Consider the following 9,352-nt stretch of genomic DNA (forward strand, 5'->3'; position numbering starts at 1 on the left):
TCCCACTCTCCTAATTTTACTCCCATGTCTCATAGTATTCTCACCAGATATATCTCATTTTTTTAAAAAAAAAAAAATCTTTTGACCTAGAGGGTCTCTAGACCATTCAATAGAGTTTTCCATTTCCCACTGCAAGCCAAAAGTAACTGTGACTGGATGGGGAGGCAGAGGCAGGCGGATCTCTGAGTTCATGGCTAACCTGCTCTACATAGCTCATTTCAGGCCAGCCAAGGCTACATAGTAAGACCGTATCTCAAAAGTAAAATATGAGAAGCGTTTAGGGACGAGGTCCTGTCTATTTCCCCCTTGGCTTACGACTCCCCAGGCTTGAAGCAAGGAGGTCAGGAACTATGGCTGCAGGATATCTTGGATTTTGTTGCTTGATGTTTATACTTTAAAAATTGTTATTTATTGGGCTGGAGAGATGGCACTGACTGCTCTTCCAGAGGTCCTGAGTTCAAATCCCAGCAACCACATGGTGGCTGACAACCATCTGTAATGAGATCTGATGCCCTCTTCTGGTGTCTGAAGACAGCTACAGTGTACTCATATATATTAAATAAATAAATCTTTAAAGAAATTGCTATTTATTATCATTGAGGGGAGGGACACATGTGCCACTGTGTACCTATGTAAATCAGAGGGAAAGCTCTGTGGAGTCATTTTGCTGTGGGGTTCACTTAAATCCAACACAAATCCAACAGAACTCAAACACCAGGTCAATGCAGAAGACAAAGGTGTAATCAAGTGGCTACTGACGGACCAGGGCCACAGGACAGACTTGGGAGCTGAGCTACATCCCTGAAGGGATGTTGTACAGCATTTTTAAAGGATGAAACCATAAGTCAAGGGGGACAGGAGGAACCATAGCATTGTCTAATTATACTTTGACATAAGGGGCTGAGCCAGGGAGTTTTTTTTTTTGTTTTTTTTGTTTTTTTTTAATTTTTTTAAGATTTTATTTTATTGTATGAGTACACTGTAGCTGCCTTCAGACACACCAGAAGAGGGCATCAGATCTCATTACAGATGGCTGTGAGCCACCATGTGGTTGCTGTGATTTGAACTCAGGACCTCAGGAAGAGCAGTCGGTGCTCTTAACCACTGAGCCATCTCTCCAGCCCCCGGGAGTTTTTATCAATCAGAATTGGAGTAGGTTTCTAGGCCTGGGAATATAAACTTGTTTGACCCTGCCAGCAAGACAGAGAAGTTGTCCGTGAGATGTCTGGACTCAGATAACAGTTTCCTTACAACAGAAATGGTTCAGCTATTGGGCAGTCCCCAGCTACCCTTAGGCCTGGGATCTTGAATTTAGTTTTCCCCTGTGATTAAATATCGAATAGTCTAGAGTCTGAAAATAAAATGGTAGTATTTAGAATAAGTTTCTTTTGCTTGTTCCCAACAACTTTTCTCCTTCCAGCTTTGTGTTAGTTCCAAGGATTCAGGGGCTGGAGAGGTGGCTCAGTGGTTAAGAGCACTGACTGCTCTTCCAGAGGTCCTGAGTTCAAGTCCCAGCAACCACATGGCGGGTGGCTCACAACCATCTGTAATGGGGTCCCATGCCCTCTTCTGGTGTCTGAAGAGAGCAACGGTGTATTCACATACACAAAATACATAAATTTTTAGAAAAAAAAAAAAAAAGGATTGTGCTCAGACTGTCAGTCTCCCGTTACTAAGCAGCAAGTAACTTCACCCACCGCGTCATGGCGGCCATGGTTTTGAGCTCTTATTTTATTTGCTTTTAATTTTTATGACCTGCTGTCTGTAACTAACCTGACAGGCACTGCTTTCACGTCTTCTGGTGAACAAAAAGATAGATTTAGCCAAGTTCAAAAGTTGGGTTGGGTATATCGTAAGCACTCAGCTAAGGGCACAGTTACCATCATCAGAAACAAACATCATATCTAAATCAAATCTCGAATATAGGAAGCATGTCTGTAACAAAAAAAGTCTAATTAAAAAGACACAAAAGATTTATGTAGATATTTACTCAAAGAAAATGGATGTATGGTCACTATCCTTAGAAAAATACAAATCCATACGACAATGGCTGTTACTTAAGGTGCAGGAGAGGAAAGGGGAGAGAGTGTGTGTTGGTAAACATTTGGAAAATGGGCCAGGTATTATGGTGGCGTGTTGGTAATCCTAGGCCTCAGTGGCTTGGGGCAGGAGGATCAGAAATTAAAGGTCATTTTTAGCTACACATCAACTTCAAGGTCAGTCCTGGCTACATGAGACTCTGCCTCAAACAAATAAAAAATTAGATGTGGAGAAGTCGGAGCCTTCATGAATTGCTAATGAGTGCCACGAAGAGAAAGAGTAGATTCTGATTCCTGTGTGTGTGTGTGTGTATGTGTGTGTGTGCATGTGTATATGTATGTGTGTGTATTCATGAGTGTGTGTGTGTATGTGCATGTATGTATGTATATGTGTGTATGTATATGTATGTGTATTCATGAGTGTGTATATGTATGTGTAGTATACATGTATGTATGTGTGTGAGTGTGTGTATGTATGTATATGTGTGTGCATGAGTGTATATATGTGTGTGTGCATGTGCATGTAGGCAAATGTACACACATGGGTGTAGGTGCATGTATGTGCATATGTGTGTATGTATATGAGTATGTGTGTATGTATATGTGTGTATTCATGAGTGTGTATGTATGTGCATGTGTGTGCATGTATACATGTATGTATGTGCATGTGTGTGTATATGTGTGTGCATGTGTGTATGTGAATATGGCACATGTATGTAGGCAAACATACACGAATGGGGGCAGGTGCAGGCACTTGGCTTGCGTGCATGTGGAGGACAGAGGAGAACATGGAGCACCCATGTGGCTCTTCGTCATGTTCCTTGAGAACAGCCTCTCACTGAAGCTGAGAGCTCACCGGGAGACTTCTGTGGTTACTCTGTCTCCATTTCCCTCCCAAGCCCCCCAGTACCGTGATCACAGGTGAGAATCCTAAGCCATGTTAGGCTTTTAACATGGATACTGGGGATCCCGACTCAGGTCCTCATGCTCACACAGCAAATACTCTTACCCACGAGCCAGTTCCAGGCTTCTCCCTCCCTCCCTCCTTCCTTTCCTCTCTCCCTCCCTCCTTCCTTTCTTCTCTCCCTCCCTCCTTTTGTCCCTCCACCACTCCCTCCATCCATCTTTCCTCCCTCCATCCATCCTCTCTTTCCCTTTATCTCTCCCTCCTTCCCTCTTCCCTCCCTCCTTCCCTCTTCCCTCCCTCCTACTCTTTTCCTCTCTCCCTCCCTTTATCCCTTCTTCCCTCCCTTCCTCCTTCCTTTCCCCTCTCCCTCCCTCCCTCCCTCCCTCCTTCCCTCCCTCCCTTCCTCTTTCTCTCCCTCCGTCCCTCCCTCCCTCTTGTTTTAGGGATGGAAGACAGGGCCTCAGGCATACCAGGCAAGTGCTCCTCACTAAGCCGTATCCCAGCCCAGGAGTAGGACTTTTTCAGTATACTCTAGTACTGACTTCTCATCTTGAGGCTAAGGCAGACATCTGGACATGACTTCAGTGAGGAGACAGCAGTGTAGCCACTCCTGGATTGCTCGTGGTGGACGTAGGACGTATTGTCTGTCACCAGTTGTCTGGAATGTTCCAGCAGCCTGCATGCAGCCCTTCATGTTCTCTGATTTCAAAGGCTAATCCAAAGTGTTTCTAAGAACATCCTGGCTGTCACCAGCAGTTCTAAGAACAGCAGCGGTTTCCATCTCCTAGGCCGAGTCACCTGGCAGGCTTGGAGGTGGGGGGTCTGAATAGCTTTTCCCATGGCTTAACTTGTATTTGCCCTCTGGCAGTAAAAATCCCTGGAGTCCCCTTGAATATTAACAACACTGGTGAGCGTTCAGGTCTCAGAAGTTTAAACAGGCCTGAGCTGACTGTTAACTTTCTGTTAACTAACACCCTCCCCTCCCCGTCACTCTCCTCTGCCTCACGCACAGGGAGGAATCACATATCAAGGTGCTAGGATAAACGTGTTAAAACAAGTATAAACTGTCTTCAGGTCCCTTCATTTCCTGCACCTGGGGACAAGGAGCAGAACATTGTTGTAAGCTTGTTATTGTAACCTGCCATCTCAGTCATGAGGTCGGGTTCAGACACACACACACACACACACACACACACACACACACACACGGGTGCAAGTGTGACTCATGAAACCAACAATTATAAGATTGTTGTGCTAACTTGCCACAACCCAGTAAATGTTCTCCTAAGATCACTAGACCATAATGAGGCTCATTATTTTGTATTCAACCTTAAAAACAAAATAGTAATTAAAAAAATCACGAGAACACCAAAGGCAGCTGCCAGCTTATGAAGTGATTATGTTTCTAAATTTACTTTGGACTTTTACTTTAAAAAAAAACAGGTTTATTTTTACCTTATGAGTATGAATGTTTTGCCTACACGTAAGTATGTGTGCCGTATGTTAGCATTCTGGAGGAAGAGCAGGTGGATCTCTGAGTTCAAGGCCAGCCTGGGCTACAGGGTGAATTCCAGGACAGCTAGGGCTACACAGAGAAACCCTGTCTCAAAAAACCAAAACCCAAATGAAACAAAACAAAAACCCAGAAAAACAAAAAAAAAAAAAAAAAGACAAAAACCTAGTAACATACTTCTCTTCAAATGTGTACAACTGTTAAAAATGACGGTATGCTGGGTGTGGCTGCACACGACACTTGGTAGCTAGAGACAGGCTGTGTGAGTTTGAGACCAGCCGTATTTACACAGTGAGTTCCAGGACAGTCAGGGTAACACAGCGAAACCCTGTCTTGAAAAACTAAAAATAAATAAATAAGCATAAATAATCTTAAAAAAACAACTAAAATTCAGGTATAGAGCTGGGGAGACAGCTCTGTCAGTAAAGAGCCCACTGTGCAAACAGGAGGACATAAGGCCAACTTCCAGAACCTGTGACAAGCCTAGTTGTGGGTCTGACCTACCCAGGGAGCTCCAACCAATGAGCGACTGCCTAGCTCCCAAGGGGTGACTCCTATGGTTGACTTCTGGGTTCTGTCTGCAAGCACACACATGCATGCCTGCACAGACACACATGACCTAAACACACTCAAGTTGAGGTGTAATACATGTACAGTAAACAGCACTGATTTTAAATGTTCAGTGTAATGAATTTTTGAAAAAAAAAAAGTATATATGTACATTCAAACGGAATCAGGGCAGAGTATCCAGAAGTTTCCTTAGTTCCCTTATGCCCCTTCTCAGATAAAGCCTTCTCAGATGAGGCCCCTATTCTGAAAAAAGTTTTTTAAAGAGATTTATTTATTTACTATATATAAGTACACTGCCGCTGTCTTCAGACGCACCAGGAGAGGGCATCATGGTTGTGAGTCACCATGTGGGTGCTGGATTTGAACTCAGGACCTCTGGAAGAGCAGTCAGTGCTCTTAACCACTGAGCCATCTCTCCAGCCCCTGAGATTTTTTACCACTGATGAAATAGGATTGTGTGTGGGGTGTTGAGGCAGGGTCTTGTGTAGCCCAGGCTGGCTTTGAACTTAGGGTGTAGCTGAGGCTAATGTTGAACTCCTGAGCCTCCCAAAAGCTGGCATTACAGGCATACAGCATCCATGCTCAGCACTAGCTGTTCGCTTTTTTAAGTTATGAATGATTTATTTCTGGAATCTTCCATTTCATGTTTTCATTTGTTCTTTCGGTTTCACCATATATAGCAGACTTTGATCAGATCCCCTTGGTATTCTTCCTTATCTCCTCCCTCCCCCCAAGCCTCCTCCCGTTTTCAAGGTTTTGTTTTATGTTCCTATTTTTATCCATTCTCCTTTGCATTTAATTAGGGTAGGGCTTGTTTACATCTTGAAGAATGTGGCTCTGACCCAGTTGCTATAGCTACGGGCTTTAGGATTGTTTTCCGTGTGTGTGTGTGTGTGTGTGTGTGTGTGTGTGTGTGTGTGTGTGTGTGTGTGTGTATGTGTGTGTGCATGTATGTGTATGTGTATGCATGTATGCTTGTTATCCCTTAAGAACTAGAGTAAATGACTGGATTGATATGTAAAATAAAAAGACTGGACCTATTTTGTACAAGAGAGGACCTGTCCAGAGAATTTTTAGGATAAAAAGAGAGAACTTGGGCTGGAGAGATGGTTCAGGGGTTAAGAGCACTGACTGCTCTTCCAGAGGTCCTGAGTTCAATTCCCAGCAATCACATGGTGGCTCACAGTCATCTGTAATGGGATCCGATGCCATCTTCTGCTGTGTCTGAAGACAGCTACAGTGTACTCATCATATTAAATAAATAAATAATCTTTTAAAAGAGAGAGAAAAAGAACTGCTTGGAGAACAGAAAAAGGCACAGACAGACACAGAGACATGAACGTGTGCGAGGGCACGCCCCCCGCACCCCCCCCCCCGCAAAACACACACACACACACACACACACACACACACACACACACACACTCAAGCAGGACATGAACAGATTAGCAAGCAAGCAGACAGAGAAATTTCCAGAGAGAAAGCAGAGCAAAGAGAGAAGCAGACTGGAAATGCTCTATCAAGCAAAACACAGGTCATCCTCTTGGATCCACACTTTCACTCCAAATCATTCTTTTTGGTGCTCCCAGACACCCCTTCTCTCAAAACCCCTCTCCAATGCTTGGCACCCACACAGCATTTATGTGGGTTCTGGGGGTTTTGGATTTCAGTCTTCATGCTTGTTGAAAGTCCTATAACCAGTGAGCTATCCCCCAGGCTCTTGTAGCTTTATGATCTAAATATATCTATATCTATATCTATACATCTATATCTATAGATGATATATAGACATATAGATATAGATATAGACATAGATATAGATATAGATATACAATGAATGTAATACATGGATGTTAAGCACATGAAGTGCTTGTATCTCAAAAGTGCAGCTCAGTGTGGTGCTTTGAATGAGAAATGTCCCCCAGGCTCAAGCATTCAAACACTTGGTTCTCCGTTACTAGTGCTGTTTGGAGATTAGACATGTATTTGTTTGTTGTTTAATGTGCAAGACTGTTTTGCCTGCATGTGTGTACATCACGTGTGTGATATGCGGGGGTCAGAAGAGGATGTCAGTTCCCCTGGAACTGGAGTTACAGGCCGCCATGTGAGTGCTGGGAACAAAACCCATGTCCTCTGGAAGAGCAACGAGTGCTCCTAAGTGCTGAGCAATCCCTCCAGCTCCAAGCGGAACATTCAGGAAGTGGAAACTTCCTGGATAAAGTGTGTCACTCGGGGCAGGCTTTGAGAAAATTACAGCCTCCCCCCACCTCTAGTCCTCTCCCTGTTTTCTCTGTGTGGCAGGAATTATAGTCTCCGAATACTGCTCGGTCTCCAGCCGCCTGCCGCCATTCCTACGTCACCGTTCACGTCACATTCCTACGTCACCAGCTACACGGATCTTGCTGGGCTCTCGATGCCGTGTGGCAGCTGCGTGGTGGTGGCACCACGAGGAAGTGGCTCTAATGCATGGACTTAGATGACTGGAACTGTGCTCTCCACTAGTGACATCTCGTTCTGCGTCTGAGCTGTGTGGGAGTCCGGCCCTGAGGAGAGCGAGGCTAATGGCGCGCTTGACACACGGGAAAACTCTCCTCATTTCGCTGGCTTGTAGATGAGACTTTGGACATTGATCCTCCTGTGTGGCCTTGACCTCGGTTCTCCCCCTTCTGCAGTTCTGCAAGATGTAGAGTAGGTGGTAACAAGTTCTTCCCTCTGAACCGCCAGCTTTAGCGTCTGTGGATTGGAGCTGAGAGCTTTCTCAGGCGTGGTGGTTCTTGTCTGGAACCCGAGCTACTCCGGGCTTGGGAGTAAGGCTCACTTGAGCCTGGAAGTTGGCAGCCCACCTGGGCAACATAATGAAACCTCATAAAATAATAAATAAATAAAAAGTTTAAAAGTTCTTGACTTATAAACCCTCCCAAACCCCCTCCCCCCATAACTGATAATTCCTGCAGTAATTGCTTCCATAAATGGGGCCCTGGGTAAAGGGCAATCGTGTGTGAAGTATTTCAACCTGTCATGAGTCCAATACCTCGCAGTCACATAGTTTTTCCAAAGCATCTACAGGGCCAAGGAACTAAGGTGCATACCTAGAAATGGGGTGCCTTAAAGCTCCTTATCTCTGGGAGCCCTTTGTCCTTGTATATTTCTGCAAACTAGTGTTTATCAAATATGCTCTGGGTAACCGAGAAGAGATCCACACACATCTACTCCCATATCACTTGTGTTTGCATTTCAAGCATAGTCTATGTACCAGAGCCTGTTTTATAAGGATCTCCAGGGGTTAGGGATTTAGCTCAGTGGTAGAGCGCTTGCCTAGAAAGTGCAAGGCCCTGGGTTCGGTCCTCAGCTCCAGGAAGAAAGAAAGAAAGAAAGAAAGAAAGAAAGAAAGAAAGAAAGAAAGAAAGAAAGAAAGAAAGAAAGAAAGGAAGAAAGGAAGAAAGGAAGAAAGGAAGAGAGAGAGAGAGAGAAAGAAAGAAAGAGAAAGAAAGAAAGGAAGGAAGGAAGGAAGGAAGGAAGGAAGGAAGGATCTCCAGAGACAGAAGCAGGAAGTCTAAGGGCTAAATTTTAGGCCCTAAAAGAAAATGATTTATTGGGGTTGGGGATTTAGCTCAGTGGTAGAGCGCTTGCCTAGCAAGCGCAAGGCCCTGGGTTTGGTCCCCAGCTCTGAAAAAAAGAAAAAGGAAAAAAAGAAAAAGGAAAAAAAGAAAGAAAGAAAGAAAGAAAGAAAGAAAGAAAGAAAGAAAGAAAGAAAATGTTTTATTTTAGCTGGCATGGCACACCTTAATCCCAGCACTTGGGAGGCAGAGCCAGGCAGAGCATTGTGAGTCAGAGGCCAGACTGTCTAGCTAGTGAGGACCCTGTCTTAACAAAACTTATCATTGCTAAGTAAAGAAAACTTTACTCCCTAAGTTAGCACACAAAATAATGGATTTTGCTGTGTTATTTTCATACACGTTGCCTTACTGTGTTCATCTTCATCCTCCTGCCACACCGCCTCCCTCATTTTACCTGTTCCACTTTTTCCCTCAAATGTCAGCACACCCGGTGTGGGGTTCAGAGAACGCCCAAGAGCGCTGTCCCTCAGGCTTTCATTGTTTGCCTGAGACCGGGTCTCACTGGCCTGGAACTTTGCCAAGAAGGCTAAGCTAGCAAGGCTGGAGCAGTACCCTCCTATGTCTGCCTATCTTGCCATTGTTGGGGCTACAAATACACACTGCCGTACTTGGGCTTTTATGTGCGTCCTCCAACCCAGTCAGGGGCTCACGCTCCAGGCTAGTATTCCACTGACAGCCACTTCCATAGCCGCCTTCCTTCCTCATA

This window comes from Rattus norvegicus, chromosome 2, assembly GCF_036323735.1.
Source record: "Rattus norvegicus strain BN/NHsdMcwi chromosome 2, GRCr8, whole genome shotgun sequence".
In the NCBI taxonomy this organism is placed as follows: domain Eukaryota; kingdom Metazoa; phylum Chordata; class Mammalia; order Rodentia; family Muridae; genus Rattus; species Rattus norvegicus.